This window comes from Macrotis lagotis, chromosome 4 (genome assembly GCF_037893015.1).
Source record: "Macrotis lagotis isolate mMagLag1 chromosome 4, bilby.v1.9.chrom.fasta, whole genome shotgun sequence".
Taxonomy (NCBI): Eukaryota; Metazoa; Chordata; class Mammalia; order Peramelemorphia; family Peramelidae; genus Macrotis; species Macrotis lagotis.
The window spans coordinates 203,240,437-203,265,544 of record NC_133661.1 but is presented as its reverse complement, the minus strand read 5'-3'; the positions used below and the strand labels follow the sequence as shown (position 1 = coordinate 203,265,544).

The window sequence follows — 25,108 nt, the reverse complement described above, 5'->3', positions numbered from 1 at the left end:
AGTTGGCAAGACCTATGTTAGAAGTAATGGTACAGGGAAAAAAGGTCGTGGGGATGATAGATACAGGGGCAGATAATTCTTGTATCAATATAGATCAATGGGGTGATTGGCCGACTCTAGCAGATCCAATAACAATTTTGGGGGTGGGAGGCAGCCAAGGTGCCCTGCGATCTGCAAGATATCTACAGTGGTTTTGTCTAGGACATTCAGGACCTTTTAAACCATTGCAAATTACAGGATTGTCCTATGCACTATGGGGAAGAGACCTCATTTCAGCACTAAATTTGCATGTGACCACCCCTGAACATTTAAACTTGTTGGGGTCATTGAACAAGTGAGCTGTCCCCCTATCCAATGGAAAACAGAAACCCCTGTGTGGGTTGATCAATGGCCCTTAACGCCTGAAAAGCTCACTGCTTTAAAAGATATAGTAGCAGAATTACTTCAGTCTAAGAGAATAGAACCCTCTTTAAGTCCTTATAATTCACCTTTATTTGTTATAAAAAAGAAAACAGGCAAATGGAGGATGCTCATTGATCTTAGAAAAGTCAATGAAGCTATGGTACTTATGGGTCCTTTACAACCAGGACTGCCCAGCCCCACAGCCATACCGAAGGATTCTCACCTGGCTGTGATTGATATAAAAGATTGTTTTTATAGCATACCTGTCCATCCTTCAGATAGAGATAAATTTGCTTTTTCAGTCCCTTCTAGAAATCTCCAAGAACCCTTTGAAAGATACCAATTTTGTGTCCTTCCCCAGGGGATGGCTAATAGCCCCACCTTGTGCCAACAATATGTCCATAATATTTTAAAACCTATAAGAGATTCAGAGCCACAGGTTACAATCATACATTATATGGATGATGTACTTATAGCTGCTCCCCAACGCCAACAAACATTGCAAATATTACAAAGGGTTACTGATGCTCTACAGCTCTACGGACTACAGGTGGCGCCAGAAAAAATTCAACTTACACAACCGTACAATTACCTAGGGCATATATTAGAGGGAAACATTGTCACCCGTGTTTCTCCAAAAATAAATTTAAAGGGACTGAAAACCTTAAATGATTTTCAAAAATTAATAGGAGCTATACAATGGATGCGCTCAGTAATTCCTATTCCAGATTCCCAGATGCATCCTCTTTATGATATCTTGAGAGGGGACTCATCACTGAATTCCCCTAGGAGTTTGACTCCTTTGGCCAAAAAACAGATGGATAGTATTTTAGAAAAAATTACATCGGTTGTGGTTCTACAGGATCCAAAAGAGCCCATATATGCCACCATTTTAATGGATGATACCCCGATTGGCTGTCTATACCAAATGCATGGGGTGTTGGAGTGGCTCTATCCTGAGAAACAAAAACGCATTTTACCAAATAAATGGAAAATGCTAGCCAACTTTTTCCTCTCTATTGCAGAACGTTCCTTACTCTTGTATGGTCGATATCCTGTTCTAAATCTTGCTGCTTCGGAGCTTTCTTTACGCTCGTTTTCAGAAGAAATCCCCGAGTGGGCTTCTCTACTCTGCCTTTGCTTTGTTGTTTCGCTTCCTTTACCACCTCCCCTTCGGGGATGGACTTTACTTCCACTGTCACGTCCCCCATCTGTTATAGCTCTGTCCCCTGTGGAAGGCCCTAATGTTTTTACTGATGCTACAAAAAAGAACCGGGCAGCTGTCTATGTTCCTTCCAGAAAAATCTTGAAAGTTTTCCCAACTGAATATTCTTCTGCTCAGAAAAATGAACTTCAAGCTATAATCTTTGCTCTACAACTATTACAACATGAACCCTTTAATCTTATCACGGATAGCCTCTACTGTGCTATTTCTCTTCACAATCTTCCTGAAGCTCAGCTCAATCTTCGCTCTTCTGCTATTTCCCCTCTGCTCTACAAAGTTCAGACCTTACTATTGCAAAGGACCTCTCCTGTCTATGTTCTTCATGTCCGTTCACATGTGTCCTCCTCTGGTCCTATTTTTGCAGGAAATGACGTCGTTGACAAAGCTTTACTTTGCCCGTTGCAGAAGGAAGCCTCTATGGCACATTCTAAATACCACTTATCTGCCAGATCTTTAAGACATCTCTTTGGCCTTTCTCGAGAGCAGGCCAGAGCTATAGTAAAAAGATGCTCTGCCTGTGTCCCTTTTTTTCCCAAACCTAAGGAAATGGCTGTTAACCCCAGGGGTGCCTACCCTAATGCACTCTGGCAAATGGATGTAACCCACTATACTAGATATTTGATACATGTATGTGTGGACACATACTCCAAATTCATTATGGCCACTGTCCAACCTAAGGAGACAGTGAGGTCAGTTATTATCCATCTTCTTACTTGTTTTTCCTCTTTCGGGGTTCCCGAATCTATAAAAACTGATAATGGTCCAGCCTATAAATCACATGCCTTTACACAGTTTTGCTCTGAATTTTCTATAAGACATATCACTGGTATTCCCTATAATCCTACTGGCCAAGCCATAGTAGAACGTGCCAACAGGTCTATAAAGACCCTTCTTGAAAAACAAAAAGGGGGAATTTCCCCGGGCATAAAGAATTCTCTGCAGGCACGCCTGGCACAAGCCCTCTATACCCATAATTTTTTATCCATTTCTGAGGAGGGTTTGGTTCCTGCCATGGTCTTTTTTACTCATCCACAGTCTCAGGGCACAGATATGGCAAAAATCTCACACACCCCTACTATATGTATTCCAGGCACAAAAGTGTACTGGAAAGATCATGAGGGTGTTTGGCATGGCCCTGGAATAGTACGATTCAGAGGACAGGGTTTTCTATCCATACAGCCCGAAGATGGACCAGATGGAGAAGAAGTCTGGGTGCCAATCAAATGGGTCCGAGAAGTCACTACGGCGCAGAAAGACAAGGAGAGGACAGAGAGGACTGAAACGAGCAAGACTGAGACGAGAAAGGAGGCTACAGGTGTGCAGAAAAAGGACTGAAATGACATTGGGTTTGACGATGCTGTTCGCCAACTTAGGCGCGACAATTGGAATGACGGTTACTGATCAAAAGTATTGGGCTTTCATCCCCTCTCCACCATGACTGAAAGCTCTATCTTGGACTGACCCTATGCCTCAGTTTCTTCTGTATGGGAACTTGTCATTAATGTTTCCTGGTTCAGGTCAACCTGTGTTAAAACAAGACACTGATTCATATGAAGGGTTCAACTTCACAGGACTTGTATACGGACTTCCATTTTGTGTACATAAGTGGGTCGAGGGGATTTGGTCAAATAACGGGTGGCACTTCACTTATGCAGAAAACAGTTCCAGTCCCAATTGGTGCCCAGACCTGAGAAATAAACTTATGGTTCTAGGGGATAAGGGGAACCCTAGACGATTTCATTTATATAATTGGGTATTAGACCCTGACAACCCTGACCAGACATGGTCAACTGCTTCTACTGCATTACCTTACCCTTTCTGTGACCTAAACGCCAAGAGAAATTTGACAAAATTAGCCAGATTTCCAGGTTTTCTGCCTTACACACCATGCCATACTCATCAATGTGCAAAGACTACTGTCCGCTATTACAATCACTCAGAGGCATTGACATCTTGTCACTACACCTCTGAGTACATTCCAGATCAGGAATCTCCTGGGTATCCCTTACCGACATATATTCATTCCCCAAGCAGTACTACAGTAGCAGGATTGGAAAAGGTGATAGCCGCAATAGGTGGTGTAGCTGTTCAAGGGATGCCTGAAGTGACAGGTGTGCCTGATGTGACTAATAACATTGCATTGTCTGGCACTGTTTGTGTGGGAAATAGGTTTTTGTTCATGGTGGATCCAGGTAATGCTTCCTCTATCCAGGAACATCACGCATCAACATCAGTTTATAACCTCACCTGTGTTAGCTGCAAGCTTTTTACCTGCCTGAATGGTTCCCTTCCTCTAGACTCGAAGGTATATATTGTAACAAGACCTCATTACGCCTTTACGGTGGTAAAAGAGGAACATTGGTACCCTAACAAAGGTGAGGAGATTTTAGATACTCTGCAAAATCAATTATCTACTCTTAGAAGAAAGAAAAGATGTGTGAGTTGTGTTGTACTAGGGATCACTCTTCTTGTAGAGGCTATTTTGGCCTCTTCTGCTTTGGCTTTATCTATATCTAATGCTCAGAACAGTATTGTACAAGCCCAATCTCTACATAGTCTCATGAAAAATGTTTCACTTGGATTTAAACATCAAGCTGTTATAGATAAGCAACTGCTCTCTGCTATTGTAGAGTTACAGACAGCCACTTCCCTCCTGTTAGAAAAGGCGTATTCTTTAGAATTACAACAAAAACTGAGATGTGATTATAGATACACCTCCTTTTGCTTAACAAGAGCTGTATATAATGAATCTCAAATTGCATGGAATGAGATACGGGCTCACCTTCATGGTCTCAATAAGAATAACATAACTTTTGAGATTGCAAAATTGATTCAGATCGCCGACTATATAAACAAAGCATCATATGATGATCTTACTCCTAATCATGTGGCTGAAAAAATTATAGAGGGTCTCAAAAAACTCAATCCTACGACTCTCTTTCAGTCTCTCCTGCCTACTCTTACTTTACTTTTAATATTGTGCTGCCTTGTCCCCGTTTTCTTGAAATGCCTTTTGTCCTTTCTTAAGATAACCCTGGAACGATTCAAAGGAGACCTTTTTCCTTTGTCACCTTTTACCCCCCCTGTTGTTAACGAAAAGGGGGAATTGTAAGGGGAAGCTCTGGACCGGGGCCTCCCATGAAGGTCATATGACCTGGGCCGTGAGACCCCTGGAAGTCTGAACCTGCCTTGTAAGGTATCTTATAGGGTACTGGGACGGCTTCGCTAACAGGATGTGGCTCCGCCCATGGGTTGGAACTTGGGAGGAGCATGTACCCCGGGAAGAAAGGGTTACTGGATAAAAGAGCGCTGTGCAAAAGTTCGGGGGGCCATTTTCTGCTGTTCATGAATAAAGATGCTGCTGTTGTAAACCAGGCTCGTGTGTGGCTGTGAACTTCCTTCCCATCCCCCAGGGCGGAAGCCGGAGTGCACCCGAAGACCTCGGAGAGAGGTAAGCCCGCGGCTAGGCTCATTCTCAAGGCAATAGCAGGTGCTTGGGTGCATGTTTCAAATGTGCACGTTTCAGTACAAATGGATGAAAATAAGTTTAAAAAAAATTTTTTTTGATTATGTTTTATTATACTCTGCAAAAATAGCATACTCATACCTATTAGGCATCAAGTACTATTATGCTATGAGTTAAGAATACAAAAACATTACTCCTGACCTCAAGGAGCTTACAATTTAACACACATATAACATATAACCTGCTTAAAACAACTCAGGGAAGGCAACACTAACCACTTATAGTTAAAAGGCATCATTTGGAGAGATGTAAGCTCTAATGTAGGAATTCCTAATCTTTTTTGGTAATGTCATAATGTAGTAGTTTTGTAAAAGTTATGTTTTTAAATGCATAAAATAAAATACATTGGATTACAAAGGAAACCAATTATAATGAGTAGTTTTTTGTTTTGTTTTGGGTTTTTTTTGCAAAGCAGTGGGGTTAAGTGACTTGCCCAAGGTCACACAGCTAGGTAATTATTAAGTGTCTGAAGTCTGGTCCTCCTGACTCCAGGGTCAGTGCAATATCCACTGCACCACTTAGCTGCCCCAGTAGTTTTTAAAGTATTTTTTTAAAAAAATAAGGCCACAGGGGCAGCTAGGTGGCATAGTGGATCAAGTACTGGCCTTGGAGTCAGGAGTACCTGGGTTCAAATCCAGTCTCAGACACTTAATAATTACCTAGCTGTGTGGCCTTGGGCAAGCCACTTAACCCCATTTGCCTTGCAAAAAAAAACAAGCTCACAGACCCTGCTACATGAACAAAATTGTTCATGGGAAAAAAAATTTTTAATTGATTCAAACTCCATTTTCACACTGAAACATTATAAATGGGAGGTATAATGCTAAAGGAATATAATTAAAATTGCAGGTGAACAAAAGGGCAACAGATAGGCATATGCTAGGTACTGAAAGGAAAAAGCATATTAAAAGTAATGATATATATATATATATATGCAAAAAGAGGTATAATAAAAGCATCAATATGGTGTGAGCAAAAACAGACAAGTTAATGAGATAGCAATTAATGAGATAGCAAGAACAAAGTAAAACAGATGGAAAGCCCAGGCATTATGTTATCCATGAAATAGTAAAGATCCAAGGAATAATAATGGCATAGAGGATAGAATCCTCTATGACAGAGTAGGAAAGGGATTGGATGGTACAATGGAAAAGTGTAAGCATCACACAAGATGTGAGACCTTAGACAGAATTCGAGGCATCATACAAGGTGTGTGACCTTAGTCAAGACTAAATTTTTAAAATTGAAGGGTTTGGACTAGGTGACTTTGGAGCTCCCTGTCAGATTAACATCTGATCTTAGGGCATTGTCAATAATCTCACAAAACAATTAGGTACAGATAGTGACAAGATGCACAAATAGAGAAAGTACCTATATAAGTACCCATAAAAATGACATTACAGATTCTTTGAAAAATGAAATTGTTAGGCACTGAATAACATCTACATTGTTGCCCAACTGCTACTTAAAAGAACTTTTGAACTTTATTAAATTCCTTTGCTCTTTCTTATTGTTTGTTAGATTTTCCTAGGGAAATAATGTCCACTCAGAAAAGAGCAGAACAAGTATTCTTTCTTTAATAAGGGGAACAGAAGCAAAAAAAAAAAAAGAAAACAAAATTAAGATAGTAGTAATGTTAATTTGTTGTGCTGATGGTGGCAATATTAATTTTTATAGTTCCAAAAATATCTAGGACTTATCTATGAGGCTAAATATAAATATTAAAGTTTTTGCTTCTGTTCCCCATATCATTAGAACAGACTAGGGCATGTTTCAAGACAGTAAGAAGGAATATAGAAGTTAGGGAGAGACTGAATATTACAGGTTAAAGGGATGTGAACAAGGTTATAAATAAAAGGGAGAAAGGACATTTTAAACCATAGGAGATAGTGTGAGAAAAGTTTCAGAAGCCATTAAAATACAGGTCACATTCAGGGATATTGAACAGGTCAGCAGATGAGGAGAGGAAGAGGGAGGGTGGGGAAGAGAGAGAGAGAGAGAGAGAGAGAGAGAGAGAGAGAGAGAGAGAGAGAGAGAGAGAGAGAGAGAGAGAATAAGAGAATGGGGGGGGATATGCTAAGGAAGCCAGGAAGGGATATAGGAAACACATGTTGGGTTGGCCTTGACCACCTCATTTTTCAGAGCCAAGGAAAAAAGGAGGGAAAAGTAGGAAATAATTTAACTTGGGTTTTAAGACTAAGAGAAAGGGTAAAGATAGAACTAAAGGTGAATAGCTTTATTTTTTCTAGTAAAGTAAGAGATGATAACCTCAGTTGAAAGGGTCAGAGGCTTAAAAAGAAGATAAAGTTGGAATAGTTTCAGTGGGGAGTAATACAGGATATTAATTGGGAAGGAATTGTTCAATTTTTTAATTTTTAATTTTAATTGTTAATATTTAACAAATATTTATGCATCTACTGCATTCAGAATACTAGGATAGGCACTGAGGAGGAGATACTAAGTGGCCAAGGCATGGCCTCTGACCTCAGGACTAGAACTGCATAGAGTCTTTCAATCATGTAAAAGTTGGAGAAAGTGCCAGCAGACTATCCCTGAAGTTGGCAATGAAGGTCTATACCAAAAAGCAAAAGCAAAGAATTTACTTAGGACTGACAAGACTTGAGAATAGCTGGTATAGAGGGTGGAGAAGAGAAAAGGATCAAGATGATATAACAAGGTACAGATAAAGCAGCTTGAATGAACATGACATCATTGAAAAACTGTGAAATATTTAGGGAGAGGCCGCAAATCCAAAGCAAAGGACCACTAAGAGCCTAAGAATTAGATAAACAAGTTCTTTATCACAGCATATTAGTCTACAACAAAGTCAAAAGAAGAAACAGCTTCAGAGAGAAAAATAATCAGCTTAATAATAAGCTTGTTGAATTTCAGTTACATAGAGAGGAATCAGTTGCAAATTTCTTATAAGGAATCAAATGTGAGTTTAAAGTTAAGAAATATCAATTACAGGTCTGGAGATGCAGCCAACAGTCATTTGTGTTAGAGTAGAATCTTGAAGCTGAGGAAATAAATGTCAATGCAAAGGAGAGAATGCGATAGGGATAGGAATACAATTTGGGTGATATCACAAACTTGGGCATCAGGAAGTCAGCAAAAGTAACAAAGATTAAAGAGTTAAATAAATTAGGAAGAGAAACAATAGATTAGGGTGTTTTGGAAATCAAAGGAAAAGAAAATATCAGGAAGGAGTTTAGTCAAGTTCCAGCTATAAGTTAAATAATACCATAATTTTCATCAAATTGGTGGAAACTAAAAATAATATTTCTTCAATTACATAATAACATATATATTGCTGAAATATTATATAACTAAATTTATTGAAATAAGAGAATTCCTGTGTATTAGGTCCCAGAAATATTATACATTTTTTTTTTATCTTTGCTGATTCCCTGGGGGAAAAGTTTTTTTTTATTTTCTGTTCATATTAAAGGAACAGACAAACTCAAGGAGACCAAGATGTGGGGAATAAAGCTTCCCACTTCTCCTTCCCATGATATCTTCATGGGCATTATATCCCAAACTGGCAAAAGGGTTAGAAGATGAGTTGTGCTAGCCAGAACTTTGAACAAGTTTTAGTCTACTTTCTAGAAGCACTCAGAAGCTCAGGCTCAAAGTCCATCCATTATCTTTGAGTCACATTTCTGATAGAAATCACAGCTCCCAGTTTATAGTCAGGACATCACTCCGGATCTCATGGGTTAGCTGGGTCTGGAGGTCACTGAACTTCTTCAAACCAGACAAAGCAGAGAGGACAATGGTTTCAGGGCGAAGAGAACCACAAGACTCCACATTGTAGTAGAACCTCTCTGGTTTGCCACTGGGGTCATAGGGAGCCTGGGCTTCATCCTCATCAATCTCAGAATATTCACTCTTTGGCCATTCTTCAGGCTTTGGGTAGACTGTATGCCTCAAGGCATTATCTGGGTCATACTCAAAGGCAACTCCAGCTGTAGGGTTCCATTTGGCATGCTCCTTGCCAAAAGCCCTTTTTAGCATAGGCTCATAGTCTCAGCTCCTGGCCCTTCTGGAGTTTGACAATGAGGATGTCATCCTGTTCCACATAGTCATTGGGGTCACTGTCTCTACTGCAGGATGCCACTGGAATGACTTGGGTGGTATTACAAATGAGATCCCAAGATGTGACATGGCGAGTCTGGTCTTCATTACAACGGACATAAAGTGTAAACTCTACTGAGCACTCTGGACAAAATTCTTCACATGTACAGTCCCCGGAGTATTGAAGTTTGTCTACAATGTCATCACTTGTAAGAGGGATTAATCCAAGCCTGTGGGCAATGAATTCATCATGCAGCACTGAAGAGTTGGCATCAATTTGGACCCAGTTTATTGTGATGATGGGCACCTCAGCGATGAAGACTCTGCAGATGGGAGTTGGCCACCACCAGATACATGTTCTCGACGATGAACTTGACATTCTCGTCCATGAGCTCGGTGATCCGAAATGTGGGCTGGTTGGCGTAAGGCATGGTGGCCCCGGATGACCCCAGCCACCCGGGCTCCCTGCCCAGCCCTCAGCTTCATCACTCACTTAGCCCTATTATACATTTTATATCCACTTTAAATGGAATTTCTCAGATAGTAGGAAATAATGCACACGGATGCTGAGAAGTACTGAGGTACAGAAAAGGAAATGAGGGAACCCATATGGAAATATGTGTTCAGTCTACAGCTTGAAAAGAAAGGGAAAGGTTTAGAATAGTCACTGGGGAATGAGAGGTAATAAGAGAAAAAACAGGGATAATGTGGAACAGTAGTAAGAGTTCATTATGCACTATCAATTTATAAAGAAGAATCATCTTGATTTCATTGTTTTCTCCAGGGGCATTTAGCAATCTACGAACAGGAACCAAAAAAATACTCTGGAAGATGAAAATTATCCAAGTTGATCATTACCAAATTGGGAAAATGGAAAGTCAGGAGATGAAAGATTCTGGTGGGGTGGCTAGTGAATCATCAGAATGGCAGATGAAATCATTTTGAAAGCTTTAACTCTCTCTTAGCAAATGACTCCCCAATCTGTAGCTCAATATTGACCTTTATCCTAAACTTCAGAAGAATGTCACCTCCAACTGCCTACAAGACTTCACATCAAACTCAATATGTCCAAACATTTTCCTCAAAGTTGGCTCACTGTCACAGAAATGTTACAAAAATATTAGTATTTTCTGCATTCAAATATATAAACATAAATTATACATCAAAAGACTTTCAGGCACCAAAAATGAACAAAGTTGTAACAGTACGTGCTTCTATGAACTGCTAAGTCTTTTAAAAGGCTATCTGAATCAGTTCCTGGGTCCACAAATAATTCATCTACCACTCCCACCCCTACATCTCCTGACTGGAATCTTCTCACTACTTACTGCTATCCTGTGGAATTGTTAACCCACTTCAAAGTTGAGCTCAAGTTTTAATCCCTGCAAATGGAGAGGCTTCTAATTCTCTTATTTTTAGTGCTTTCTCCACCCAAAATTATCATTGCATTTATGTTAAATAAACTTTATATCTATTTTGTATGTACAATACTGTATTTGATCCTCAAATGTCTGTAGCCTTAGTGTGGGAAAGAGGTGACCCCGAAGTTCACAAAAGTTGTATTTCTAGTGAAATACAACTATGTGCTGTTCAATCTTGGGCTGCAGTACATTCCTAGCAACCAAGTCAGCTTCCCAAGCAGTCAGACTAAAAAGAAACTCATAACCAATAAGCTACCTATTTGGTAATAAATTCTTAGATAATGGCATCACATGAAATAAAGAAAAATACAACATATTCCTCAGTGAAGTCTTTTTCACTTCTATTTTTGCAGTTACTGTGGCAAAATGTGAGAAAATGAGGCAATGGATGCTAAGAATTAATAGTGTAAAAAAAAAAAAAAAGATGGGGTGGCTAGGTGGCGTAGTGAGTGAATAAAGCACCAACCCTGGAATCAGGAGTACCTGGGTTCAAATCTGATCTCAGACATTTAATAATTACCTAGCTGTGTGGCCCTGGGCAAGCCACTTAACCCCATTTGCCTTGCAAAAACCTAAAAAATAATAATAATAATAATTAACAGTTTTTGTACCATCTATAAATTTTAGCTTAGCTGCTGGAACTTGGTAAGAGTTTTGTACAATGACCAATGAGAAGATTCACTACTGGAAAAGGTAAATTACACCAATATTGATATTCTTGTTTCAAATGAAACAAGATCAAAGGAACATTGTATAGCTAACTGGAAAGGTGATTCTCTTTGAAGAAACAAATAAAGGAGTTGGTTTTACTGTCCAAAGTTAATGAAGAATATATCATGTTATGGGGTCATTTGGTTATCTCACATTCCAGTGCTCATGATTAGTATCTGCAAAAAAAAAAACACCATGAAAAGAACTGCAGTCTATGAACCAACATTTTTTATGGAAAATTAAGATGTGTAAATTTTATAAAATCAATAAAAAAGATTGTGATCATCCACATCCAAAGAAAAAATTATGGAATTTGAATGCAGAAAAAAAGATATTTTCACTTTAATTTGTTTATTTTTCTTTCTCACAGTTTTTTCCTTTTATTCTAACTCTTCTTTTTGAGCATGATTACTATGAAAATAAGTTTAACATGATTGTACATGTATAACCTATATTAGATCACTTGCTGTCTTGGAGAGCTGTGAAGGGAAGAAGAAAAAATGTGGAACTCAAAACATTATAAAAAATGAATGGCTAAAATTATCTTCATATGTAATTGGAAAAAAAATTAAAAATTAAAAAATAGGGGCGGCTGGGTGGCACAGTGGATAGAGTACCAGCCCTGGAGTCAGGAGTACCTGGGGATACAAAGAAAGGAACAAGAAGGTCATTGCCCTCAAGGACTCAAAATCTAAGGGAGGAAGGCAATACATTAAAAAGAGTCTGAAAAGCAGAGACAGGGTGTTGGGGAATAGTGAAGTCTTATAGCAAGGATGGGAATGATTGGAGGGGGTGAGAGTTTCAGAGTTGATTTCATCTTGTGGAATGAGTTCCTGGAAAACTTAAAAGTTAAGGAATATATATGGGCAAGTTCCCTGGGTACCTCCTTCTATGTTTCAATTTCTCACCTTAAAAGAGAAATGGAAGCAGTAAAATCAATTAGGTCACTTATTTGTATAATGATGGTAAGAAGGCTATAAACTAAAGTAGCAATTGTGTAAGTACAAAGAAGAGAATCAATTTGAGAAATCCAGTGGCCATAAAAAATACAAGTCTAGGCAACTAATTACATATAAAGGAAAGACATGATAGCTGCAAACCTGAAAGACTAGAAGGAGCATGATGCCCTTAGCAGAGAAAAGGAAATTACAGGTTGGATTTTAGGAAGAAGGTGAACTGTTTTAGATAGGTGAATTGCAGATGGCAATGGGGCACTCCAGATGGTTATGCCCAGCAGGCAGATGATGATGCAAGGCTAGAGTTGAGAGAGATTAGTAAGAGACATAAAGATTTGGTAGACAGGATATGAGGAAAGTCCATGAGGGCTACTGAGAACATCAAAAGAGTTCTTTAGCAAAAGAGACTCCTTCCCAAAAAAGATGCAGAGAACCAAAGAAGAATGTTATTAAAGAAACCATGGGGGGGGCGGCTAAGTGGCACAGTGGATAGAGCATTGGTCCTGGAGTCAGAAGGACCTTAGTTCAAATCTGACCTCAGACACTTAAGAAATACCTAGCTGTGTGACCTTGGGCAAGTCACTTAACCCCAAAGCCTTAAATAAATAAATAAATAAATTTTTAAAGGAGCCATGATTAACTCTTATACTTTATTTTTTCTTCCTTAAGGATATTTCTCTCTTATCACATTCAATTTAGATCAGTGCATACCATGGAAGCAATGTAAAGACTAACAGACTGCCTTTTGTGGGAGGTGGGGGGGGGGAAGCAAGATTAGGGGAAAAATTGTAAAACTCAAAAGAAATAAAATCTTTCTTTAAAAAAAAAAAAGAAGCCATGAAGGATATTTCCCAAAAGAAAGTGTGGACTATATCCAAAACTGCAGAAATCAAATTAGAATGAGGACTGAGAGAAAGGACAGTTGGAAGTCTAAGCATCTGAGATGTTTGTTTATATATACAGAAGTCCTTAACAAGGGGCATCAGTTTCCTTGAGCTTCCTCAGTGACTTAATCAGTAAATTCCCCATGTTCAGATCCACCCCTTCCCCTCCTCCTCACCCCCCTGCCAGACTGAAACCATATCTTCTGTTAACTCTGCTGCCTTAATGGAGGATGGTGCATATAGTTCTCAGTCTCTTCCTCAGAAGCACATGCCTTCCAGGTCAATGGTATTAAATTCAAATAGAAACAAGAGCCACTGCACCATATACAAAGGATCCCTGAAAGCCACATACTGACTTGGAAAACTGCACACATGAATATAATTATTTTTATTAATTTATATTGTTAAATATTTCTCAATTATATTTTAGTCTGATTCAGGCCTCACCTGAAAGTGTTGTAGTCCATGTATTTTGACATCACTATTCTGGTCTATTTGTCACCTTGAGGCTTTCAAGGACTCAAGTACAGGGACCTGAATATGAGATGTCTTCTGGGAGCACCTTAGTCCCAGTCACTTTCAAATAAAGCTACAAAACTAGTAATGTTCTTATGTTTAGAGCACTACTACTTAGGTCTATGTCAACCTCTAAAACCAAGCATCAAAATAAAATCAATTTAGATTAAGACCTTCAAATTGCTGTAGTCTTAAAGTGTTAAAATCAAAATTTCAAAAATAATTCAACCACTTTGTTTAAAGAAATTATTTAAGTGAGAGCAAAGAAATATTTTGTACTACTAAAATAAAATTTTAAAGAACTTATTTCATCTTTATCTTGTCCTTTAATTTTAATTTTTATGTTTATAAGTAATATATTACACATGTACCAAATACTATACATAACTAAGATTACAGAACTATAGTATATATAACATGTATATAAGCTACAAATATGCCTATATTGACAAGGAATCAAAATGTTTTTAATGATGGGGTACCTATGCAAAATAGTCTGAAGACCACTGCTGTTAAGTTTTGTGATACATTTATACAACCTTATTTGGAACTAGAATGTTTACTTTAGTTACCTCACTTCATATTCTAATATTTATCTTATTTGATAAAAATGTTTTAATTTATTTTTTATTAACTGAGATTCTCCTCTTCCATAGTTGTATAAAGTTAATAAGGATATCCTGAGAACTTAATTTGTCCCTGATAAAGGGAATATTTTCTCTTTGTCACAAAAAATAACTCCAAAGTAAAAGTCTAGATATCATATTGTTTTTCTGATATCCTAAAGAAAAGATATCACAATCTGGGGTACAATCAATAGCAAAGAGAAAACTTCTTAGTCAACAAAAAGAGGTTATCCTGGGGTCAAATATAGTTGTTGTTAAGGGGAAATAGAGCAGGAAATCAGCTTCCTTCTCTTAGTGGTATGTCAAGGGTTTTTTTAAATTAGACTACCAATAAAAACTCTTCAGAAAGAAAAGAAAAATGTCTATAAACCCAAGATGCTAAGCTTACTTGAAAATTCTAAAATTTTGCCATTAGCAAAGAGGCATTTCATTTATTCAATAAGGAATTAGGAAAGGAAAGGGGGAAAATAGGAAATTAGAGTATATTAAGGGAGGAATTTGTCCTAAGGGAGGAATTGGTTATCTAAGGATAAACAGAAATATGTATAATCTCTTTTTGAGTTGGCGAAGAATCAGGATCAGAAGTGGTATCCATCAATTAAAGAATGGATAAACAAGTTATGATATATAGATATGATTAATACTACTGTGGTGTAAGAAATAATGAATGAGAAAAAAAAATATATGAGATGACAATACTGAAAGACAAATAACATAATAATGACCAACTATCCATTCTAGAGAACAAATGATGAAATGTACCATTCACACCCTGAGAGATGAAAAACCCAGAATAGAGAATAAGACATACATATGTATATGTGTATATATGTATGTATGTATATATGTGTGTGTATATATATATATGTGTATGCACTCAAGTACAATTTTGAACATGACCAACATAGAAATTTGCTTTGCTTAACTATAGGTTTTTATAACAAGGGTTTTGCTTTTCTTTTGTTCTCAATGGAATGGGGGAGGAAAGAGAAAAAGATTTTTACTAATTGAAAAAAATTGAATTAAAAATTTTTTTAAGAGCCTTATTCATACATGGATTCCTTTGACATCTTGGTAAAGCCTATGGACCCCTTCTCAGAAGAATATTTTTAAATGAATAAAATAAAATATGTAGGATTATAAAGCAAATCAATTATAATGGGAAAAGGTTTTCAGTTTTTTCTCTCATCCAAGTTCATAAATCCACTATATCTACCTTTGTACTTCTTGCCCCTGCACTAGAAGAAACCTTGTGTTGAAACTTAGTTAACTAAGAAAATTCTTGGAAATATATCCCTCCAAAAGCTATTACCTGTTTTTATGCTACTAGTATTCTCTACTAGTATCCTAGTTAATAATTTTTAATTTAATTTAATATAACCCTCTAAGTAAAATTTGAATTTTCCCTCTTAGATTTAGAGAACATTATCATAGATGCAATATGACTGTAAGCACAGAATGTGTACTAATGATATCATTTTTTTTCATCTACCTGCATAGCTGCTTATACAACAACTTATGCTGGATTTTGTTATCAATGATCTGTTGTTAATGAATATTTAAATTTTTTATATTACTGATTTGGATAAAGAGCTTACCTGGGTTCAAATTCTACTTCTGACACACTGGTTGCATAACCCTGGCAAAGTCCCAACCTTTTTTTTTTTTTTGGCAAGGCAATGGGGTTAAGTGGCTTGTCCAAGGCCACACAGCTAGGTAATTATTATTAAGTGTCTGAGGCCAGATTAACTCAGGTACTCCTGACTCCAGAGCCGGTGCTCTATCCACTGTGCCACCTAGCCAAGTCCCAACCTTTCAATGATCTGGACAACATTCTAAGACTAGCTATTGCAGAAAAGGTACCAAGCTACATCAGGAGAAGGTATTTTCTCACCCAAGAGTTCTTTTTACACATGAAATCACAGATCCAATCCTTAACTATACTCTTAGAATTCTAAAAGATTCCTATTCCAGAGACAACTGATTAAGAATAATGGGGGGGCAGGGGGAGCTCAACTACCAAACCTGAGTTTTATACATCACTGAATTTAGGATTTATCAATCATGTCAATTCTACAAAAGGGTTATGAAATGGAAATGACAATCTCACCAGAAGTTTAGAAGATCAACAGAGGAGGCTGATTTGAAACAGAAGGGAAAACAGATTTCCTGACCATCAAAGGAACTGATGTAATATCAATAAGCAGAACAAATGATGGTGGTAACAGAGTCTGGAATGGGAAGGAAAATATTATATCTTAATATTTTCCAGTTAACTAAACAGGTTTTTAATATGCTTACATACTTGTTAGAAGTAGTTTATCTTATTGGAATCAGGACTGTCTTAGAAAATCCAAATTATATTACAGTTATTAAAAACACAGGGATTGATCATACCTTTGACCCAGCAATAGCAGGACTAGGCCTATATACAAAAGAAATAATAAAAATGGGGAAAATCCCACATGTTCAAAAATATTTCTAGCAACTATTTTTGTAGTGGCCAAGAACTGGAAATTGAGGGGATGCCCATCAATTGAGGAATGGCTGAACAAGTTATGGAATATGTATGTTATGGAGTACTATGGTTCTATATTAGACTCTAGAGAAGAATGGAAAGAATTATAGGAACTAATATTGAGAGAAGGGAGCAGAACCAGAGAACACTGTCCATATTAACAATAACGTGAGTTGTTCAACTTTAATGGATTACAGTTCTCAGCAGTACAGAGACCTAGGACAACCTGGGAGATTTGTTATGGACAATGCCACCCACATCCAGAGAGGGAAAAAAAACAAAAAAACCGTCAAAGAATCTGAATGCATACTATGTTTACTTTTTAAAACTGTCTCTTATATTTCTCCTTCCTATTTCATGGTTTGTTTCTTTTCCCTCAGTCCTAATTCATCTTACACAAAATGGCTAATAAATAAATAAATTAAACAGAAATATATATGTACAACTTTACCAGACTGCTTGCCACCAAGGAGAGGGGGAGAGGGTGGTAGAAAAATGTATAATTTATAAATTTACAGATGGATGAAAAACTACCAAAGCATGTAACTGGAAAAATAGAATAAAATATCAATTAAAAAAATATAGGGATAGTTAAATATTAATTGAACTTAAAATCTAATTACCTACTCTGTGCCTTACCCATTACTTTAATATATTAGGGATTGGGGTGGCTAGGTGGCATAGTGGATAAAGCACCGGCTCTGGAGTCAGGAGTGCCTGGATTCAAATCTGTTCTCAGACACTTAATAATTACCTAGCTGTGTAGCCTTGGGCAAGCCACTTAACCCCGTTTGCCTTGCAAAAACCTAGAAAAAAAAAAAATATATATATATATATTAGGAATTGGTGCTTTTCTCAGTATGAGTATTCTCTTCAATAGATATATGTTCTCAGTCTCTCCACAACTGAGTAGACAGTCTTGGGGAGTTGATATGACTGAAAAATTAATCATTTTGTAACCAACCTGGTGGGATACTTGCTTGCCAGGTTAGCCAGACTGATTGTCAGATGACAGCTATGCCATATAGCACTGAAGGAAGCTAGGTCTTTTTTTGCCTTAAAAACTGTTTTATATCCTAAGAGTTCTTGATTTAAAAGCCCATTCATAAAATGCCTCAATCATATCTACTTTAGAACTTCTCTTTCTGATGTTTACCTCATTGTTCCCCTCCCCCTCTAAATTATATGTGAAGGAAAGCTCCCAGAAAGAAAGAAATTAAAATTGCAGCTAACCTTTATTCATCACTTCTTGTTTTACTGATGAGGTGTTCAATAAAAAAAAAAATTGGAAATAAATATTATATAGACTTCTTCCTGATTTTTTTGGTTCATAAAATACAAAACTAAACAAAACCAAGAATAAAATTCTAGAACAGTCACATTTCTTTTTTTTTTAATTGCATCTTGTTTTAACAGTCACTTCTTGGTTGGCTAGGTGGAGCAGTGGATAGAGCACTGACACTGGAGTCAGGAGTACCTGAGTTCAAATCTGGCCTCAAACAATACTGACCTATCTGTGTGGCCTTGGACAAGCCACTTAACCCCACTGCCTTGCAAAAAAAAAAAAAAAAATAGTCACTTCTCAAATGTTGTACAATGGAAAGGCTGATGGATTTGGAGTCAAGAGTTCTTGATTCTGAATCCCTATTTTGCCTCCGACTGCCTGAATGACATTTAATATATCACTTAATCTCTTCTGGTACCTTAATTATAAAACTGGATTGAACTACATCAGAGATAACAAACAGTGTTGGCATGGGACCTAAATGATAATACAATCAAACATCAATTCAATATGTGCCTGCCAAGGGCCTGGGGTTAACTGGACCCTTTCTCTTTTTAGAGTTTGACACTAGTAGACTAGACAGTTCCTTTGTAGTTCTAAAGCTGATACTGTGAACACTCTCTTGCCAGAAGTTCTCACACCAAAAAAGAGTAAAGCAAAAAACTTTTGTGATCACACAAAGGCCCGAGCAACAGTTTTCACACAAGTGTTTCACAGTTCTTCCTCAAAAACTGTCAGTTCTGTAAAATCAGGAACCAAAGTTAGCAACCAAAATATGATGCCAGGGGCGGCTAGGTGGCGCAGTGGATAGAGCCCTGGCCTTGGAGTCAGGAATACCTGAGTTCAAGTCCGGCCTCAGACACTTAATAATTACCCAGCTGTGTGGCCTTGGGCAAGCCACTTAACCCCATTGCCTCGGAAAAAATATAAATAAATAAAAATAAAATATGATGCCAATACTTCTTGCCTTTTCAAAGGGTGAGGGAGGGAAGAGAGAATTTGGAATTTAAAATGAAAAATTTTTAAGTAAAATAATTTGGTTTTTTTTTTAAAAATCACATACTAGAATTTTTCAGAGGGAATTAGCTGGCATAACTACAAATAACAAACCTAAGTTCAACACTGAAGCGTGCTCAAGCAATTAGCTTTCAGTCAGGAAGACATATCTGAGCCTAAATCTGAAAAAGTCACTTAGGATATCTATCTCAGCTTCCTCAAATGTAAAATAAGGATATAAAAGCCCAGGGTTGCTGTGAGAATCAAATATCTGTAAAGTACTTAACACAGTACCAGGCACATAATGGATGCTTAAATGCTTGTTCCTTTCCCTCTTCCCCCTTATTTTAGGAAGTATAATTTATTACACATAGACAAGTAATAGGGGATGACATTTATTTTTTTAAAAGATTTTATTTATTTTGAGTTTTAAAATGTTTCCCCTAATCTTACTTCCTTCCCCCCACCCCCTACAGAAGACAATCTGCCAGTCTTTACATTGTTTCCAAGGTAAAGGGATGACATTTCTGACCACTAAAAGTAATATGTTCAAGAGGCAAATAAGTAATAACATGCAACATGAGCAGGTAAAGAATGAGGTATATTAATTGAAAGAGAGAGAACAAGTAGGAATAGAAAGAATAATAATTTTGTAGCTTTTCTTACTCAGAGGGACATTTCAGAATACAAATCTATTTTCTATTACAGCATGAAATCAAGTTGAAAATAAAAATGTTATGAGTCAAGCACTGAATATCTAAATTAAGTACCTATATTTAAATGAGCATTATTTAGTAATTTTTGTCAATCCAAAACATTGGTTTGTAGCAATGAAAATGGAATTGTGTAATGATAGCAATTCTACATTTTTAAATGGCAAAGAAATATTCTGAGTTCATAACAAGAAAAGATAAACTATTTTTGCTTTTTTAAAATTTATTGTCTATTTTTTCTTCTCATGGTTTTTTCCCTTTTGTTCTGATTCTTCTATCAAAAAATGACTAATATGGAAATATGTTTTAACAAAAGTGTATATGTATAACCTATATCAGATTACTTGATATCCAAGGGAGGGGAGAGGGAAGAGAGAGAGAAGAAAATAAAATGTGGAACTCCAAATCTTACAAAAAAATGAATGTTGAAAATTAGCTTTACATGCAATTGGGGAAAAAGTTAAAAATGATAATTATTATAATGAATAAGAGATGTGAAAATACCAATTTTTAAAAAGTTGTTTTAGTGATTATTAACATCTGGCTATAAAAGGATTCTAAATTAGGTCACAATGAAAGTATTAATTTTAAAAACAAGCTCACCAGCATGTCTAAAAACCCTGAACCATTCCATATGGTTTTAAATTGTTATTATATCCAAAATTTATATTATTAATTTCCTAGTAATATAAGAGTATTACATTCCCTAATTTTATAATAATCAATCTTGGCCATGGAAAAGTAGTGAAAATAAAATACATCCATAATCATGCCCTTTCCTACCATAGAATAGAATGTAAAAACTTTAATTCCAAAAGTAGAATTGTTTTCAAATATTTTTCAATAAAATTCAAAAAATTATTTCAAAAATTATTTATTTTACATTCTTTACTACCAATGCAAATTCCATCACTTCTTGGACTTTTTAGCTAATCACATCAAGAGCAAGTGCCAATAGGCTAGTCCTCACTCAATAATTATTAGTCCTTATCTTTGATGACGATGCTGATGAAGACTTATTCAACACTTTAAGGTTTTCCAAGTGCTTTACATATGAGATCTCATTTGACCCTCAAATACCCAGTAACATATGCAGACCCATTTTAACAATGACACACAGAAAGGTAAGGTGACTTTCCAAGGGCTCCACAATAGAAAGTATATGAGACTGAATTCAAACCCAGGTCTGACTTCAGGTCAAAAGCTTTAACCATTGTTCCAAGTTGCATAGTTTCCTCCATTAAACAGGTGAACCTATAAAATCTGTCAGCCACCTACTTCAAAGGACAGACAGAAAGGAGAAAATACACAATCAAGGCAAAGCAGGATAAGACATATCCTAAACAATTCTATGACTGCTATGGAAACAAATCAAACAAAACATGTCACTGAAACTTAGTTTTCATTGACGAAGGCATTACTATAATGCTATGTCAAACTGTCATAACAACTTACCACTTTAACCTCACAACTAAAGTGTTGAATCTCTGAAAGCAGGGATTGTCAATATATCAGTATCCCAAGGGATAAACACAGTGAGCACTGAAAAACACACAATGGCCTGCTGATTCCCAGTAATAGTCCTTCCCCTATGTCATGTAGCCTCTTTTCAGTTATTCCACATTCTGGATAAATGGCTGAGATTTAACTCATTTATGCTATATTATAACAAATAACATGTGATCCAAGTACCTTTTCACAAAAAAATAAACTCAGTCTCACAGCTATACATTGCACCATGGACGTGTCATCTTGTAATATATACTGCTAGATTTAAGGATATCTCTGAAAAAACTCAAAACATATGTCCATTCCAAACAAAATAATAGTATAATCACCTCACACAAAGGGCATTTAATTTCATTCAACTTCCAAATCAAATTCTAATAAATCCTTCAAAGTTCATCTATATCTTCTAGAATTCTCCCTCTAACAATACCAGTCACCATTACTCTCTCTTCTGGGTATTAAACAGATTTTAATATTAAATCTTAAATAGATTTTAATGTTAGCACTTGAAAATATTCAATTTAAATATAGGCAGTGAGATTATAAGGTAATAAAAATGACTTCTGAGGGGTGACTAGGTGGAACAGCGAATAGAGCACTGGCCCTGAAGTCAGGAGTTACCTGAGTTCAAATCCAGCCTCAGACACTTAATAACCACCTAGCTGTGCAGTGTTGGGCAAGCTGCTTAACCCCATTTGCCTTGCAAAAAAAAAAAACTAAAAAAAAAAAAAAAGACTTCTGGGAAGATGACAAGATTAATCAGGTCCAATAACCTCTATTGCAATATATTAAGAAAAGGACAGAAAAAAATTAGCTAAACTATGAAAAGAATGATTTAAAAAAAAATCAAATAATATTCTGCTTAGTACAGTAGGGGGCAGCTAAGTGGCATAGTGGATAGAGCACGGGGCCTGGAGTCAGGAGGACGTGAGTTCAAATATGAGTTCACACACTTAATAATTAACAATTGTGTGACCTAGGGCAAGTCACTTAACCCCATTGCCTTTCAAAAAAAAAAGAAAAGAAGTCACAGTAGAGAAGGATGAAGTCATAAACTTTAACATTATCCTACTCTAATATCTGGAGAGGAGAAATTGGAGACAGCAGGAAGGAATCCAAAGGGACACTGGGATACTACCTCACAGGAACAGTGGCACCAACCTCAGGAGCTCAGCATTGTGATTAAGTGCTGAATTTGCAATCAAAGGACCTGAAAATTCTGTAACTTCAGAAAATAGAGGATACAAAAAAAAGTAAACTTAGGTTCTGATTTCAGAAAAAAAAAAAAATCTCAATTATTGGAGATGTCCAGAAATACAACTAGTTGTGATGAAAAGTAGTGGTTTCCTTTTATAGAGGAGGTTTTTCAAACAAGAATAGACAACTATCTGTTGAGTATGTAATAATAGGGATTCCTTTTAAATTATGAGTTAGATCAAAATAAGCTACTGAGATGCCATCTGACTCTCAAATTCTGTAATTCTGTGATTCCCCAATAGATAAATGGTCAACAGAAACAAATGGTAACCATTATTGAAAGGGCTCCAAATCATTAATATTCAATGAAATTTAGATAGGCATGATCTCATTAGTGTAAATCAGTGAAAATTTTTATTTAATAGTGCAAATTATAAACTGGCCAGTTTTCTCATTATGTAATTCTTATCTATTTCTTTCTCTATAAGCCCTCTATAGAATATATATATATACACATTATACACTAGAGGACTTCAGATTTTTCTGATTTTTTTCCAGTATTTCATGGGTATCCATAAATCATTCAACAACTTCTTTGTGTTTGAATTCCCTGTATTTGGCCTATTCCAGGTACTTAATAAATGCCTGTTGACTGGGGGGGGGGGGGGGTGGAGTACTCCAAACTCTAATGATAAAAAATGCAGATCAAAAACAGAATCATAAATTTAGAATTAAAAGGAACCTCTGAGGTCATCTTGTACACCTAACTCTCATTTTACAAATAAAGACATTGATGTCCAGGGATGGTAACTTGCTGAAAATCACAAAAGCAGTAAACACCAGAAGTAGTATTTGAACCTTAAGTTTAAGACCAATGCTTTTGTACTATACCTTAATGCCTGTCCATCTATTTAATTTCTCATCTAGTAATTTGGCAAATATAATAAAAAATGGATACGATGAAGATGTGACAAGTGCTAGAACATATATAAATTTTGAGGAAAATATAATTATTCTTATGTTCAAGGAGTTAACAGTTTAGAGGGAAAGAATAATGGAGAGTCATGGGAAAAGGGACAAACAGAAAAACCATTATAATTTTATATAAAATATATATTTATATAATTTATATAAAAATTAGCTAATTGACAACATATTCAAATTTTATTCTCCTAAATGTTAATAAAGTTGACAGCAAATGTTAAATGTCAAATTTAGCAGTTATAGTGGTTAAGAAATTACTGGTCTTTTTACTTTGGCAATTTTAGAATTAGTTTTTAAAGAAGTGTGTAAATTTCCAGCAAATTGGAAAAGAAGAAAAAAAACAAAAGCAGTCAATATTGAAGGTTGTGGAAAGACAACAGTCGATTAGCACAATCATTCCAGAAAGTAATCTGGAATTATATAGTTTAAAAATCTGTACCCTTTGACCTAAAAATTCCACTGCTAGTCATATGTGTGTGTGTATATATATATATACATATATATACGCATATATATATGTATATATGTATCTCCCAAGGAGATCACTGACAAAATGAAAGGTCCCACATGCAACAAAATGTTCATAGCATCATATTTTTATTTTTAGTAATAGTTAAGAACTAGGATCAACAGATAAACTATGGTAGACAAATGCAACAATTACTATGTTGTAAGAACAAAAAAGAAAATGAAAAAAAGAAAAAGCACAGACAAGGATATAGATGAATTGATGAAAAGTGAAGTTAAGGGGCAGCTAGGTGGCAAAGTGGATAGAGCACTGGCCCTGGAGTCAGGAGTACCTGGGTTCAAATCCGGTCTCAGACACTTAATAATTACCTAGCTGTGTGGCCTTGGGCAAGCCACTTAACTCCATTTGCCTTGCAAAAAACTAAAAAAAAAAAAAAAAAAAAAAAAAAGTGAAGTTAAGCAGAGCCAGGAAAACAACATCCTAGATATAAAGAAGCATTTAAAAACAACCAAAAATTAATGTCACGGGCGGCTAGGTGGCACAATGGATAGAGCACTGGCCCTGGAGTCAGGAGTACCTGAGTTCAAATCCAGTCTGGAACACCTAATAATTACCTAGCTGTGTGGCCTTGGGCAAGCCACTTAACCCTGTTTGCCTTGCAAAAAAAAAAATCTAAAAAAAAATTAATGTCACAAAATTATGAAGAACAAGTCTGGACCCGAAAGACGAGATATGAGAAGACAACTTCCCCCACTCTTTTGCAAAGATGGAGAAGTCACAGATGTGGAAAAATGTATATAATGTCAGATTTTTTTCAACGAATTGCAGTTTCACTGAATTCTTTTTTTCCCTTATTGCTACTTTTTTCTTTTTTTAATTTTTGGATATAAAGGATGGGAAAGGGGGCAATACTGTATCTGCCATTTAGCCCAGTACCTGACATAAGCTTCTGGCTGATGCAGTTTGGGACCCTACAAAGTAAGTGTTGACAATACTCCTAGGCTTAATATCATCATCGCATCAGTTAATTTTAAATTTTACTGTGAGGTAGTGATTTCCTTCTCTTCCCCTCTCCTTCACTGACTGTTCTACT

General features: G+C 36.4%; 1 protein-coding gene and 1 pseudogene across 1 annotated transcript in view; both read right to left on the bottom strand.

The window, feature by feature from the left end:
• Positions 1-25,108, bottom strand: part of SNAP23 (synaptosome associated protein 23) — a 74,705-nt gene that overhangs the window by 42,279 nt on the left and 7,318 nt on the right. The window lies entirely within an intron of this gene.
• LOC141522087 (DNA-directed RNA polymerase II subunit RPB3 pseudogene) lies at positions 4,773-14,025 on the bottom strand (annotated as a pseudogene).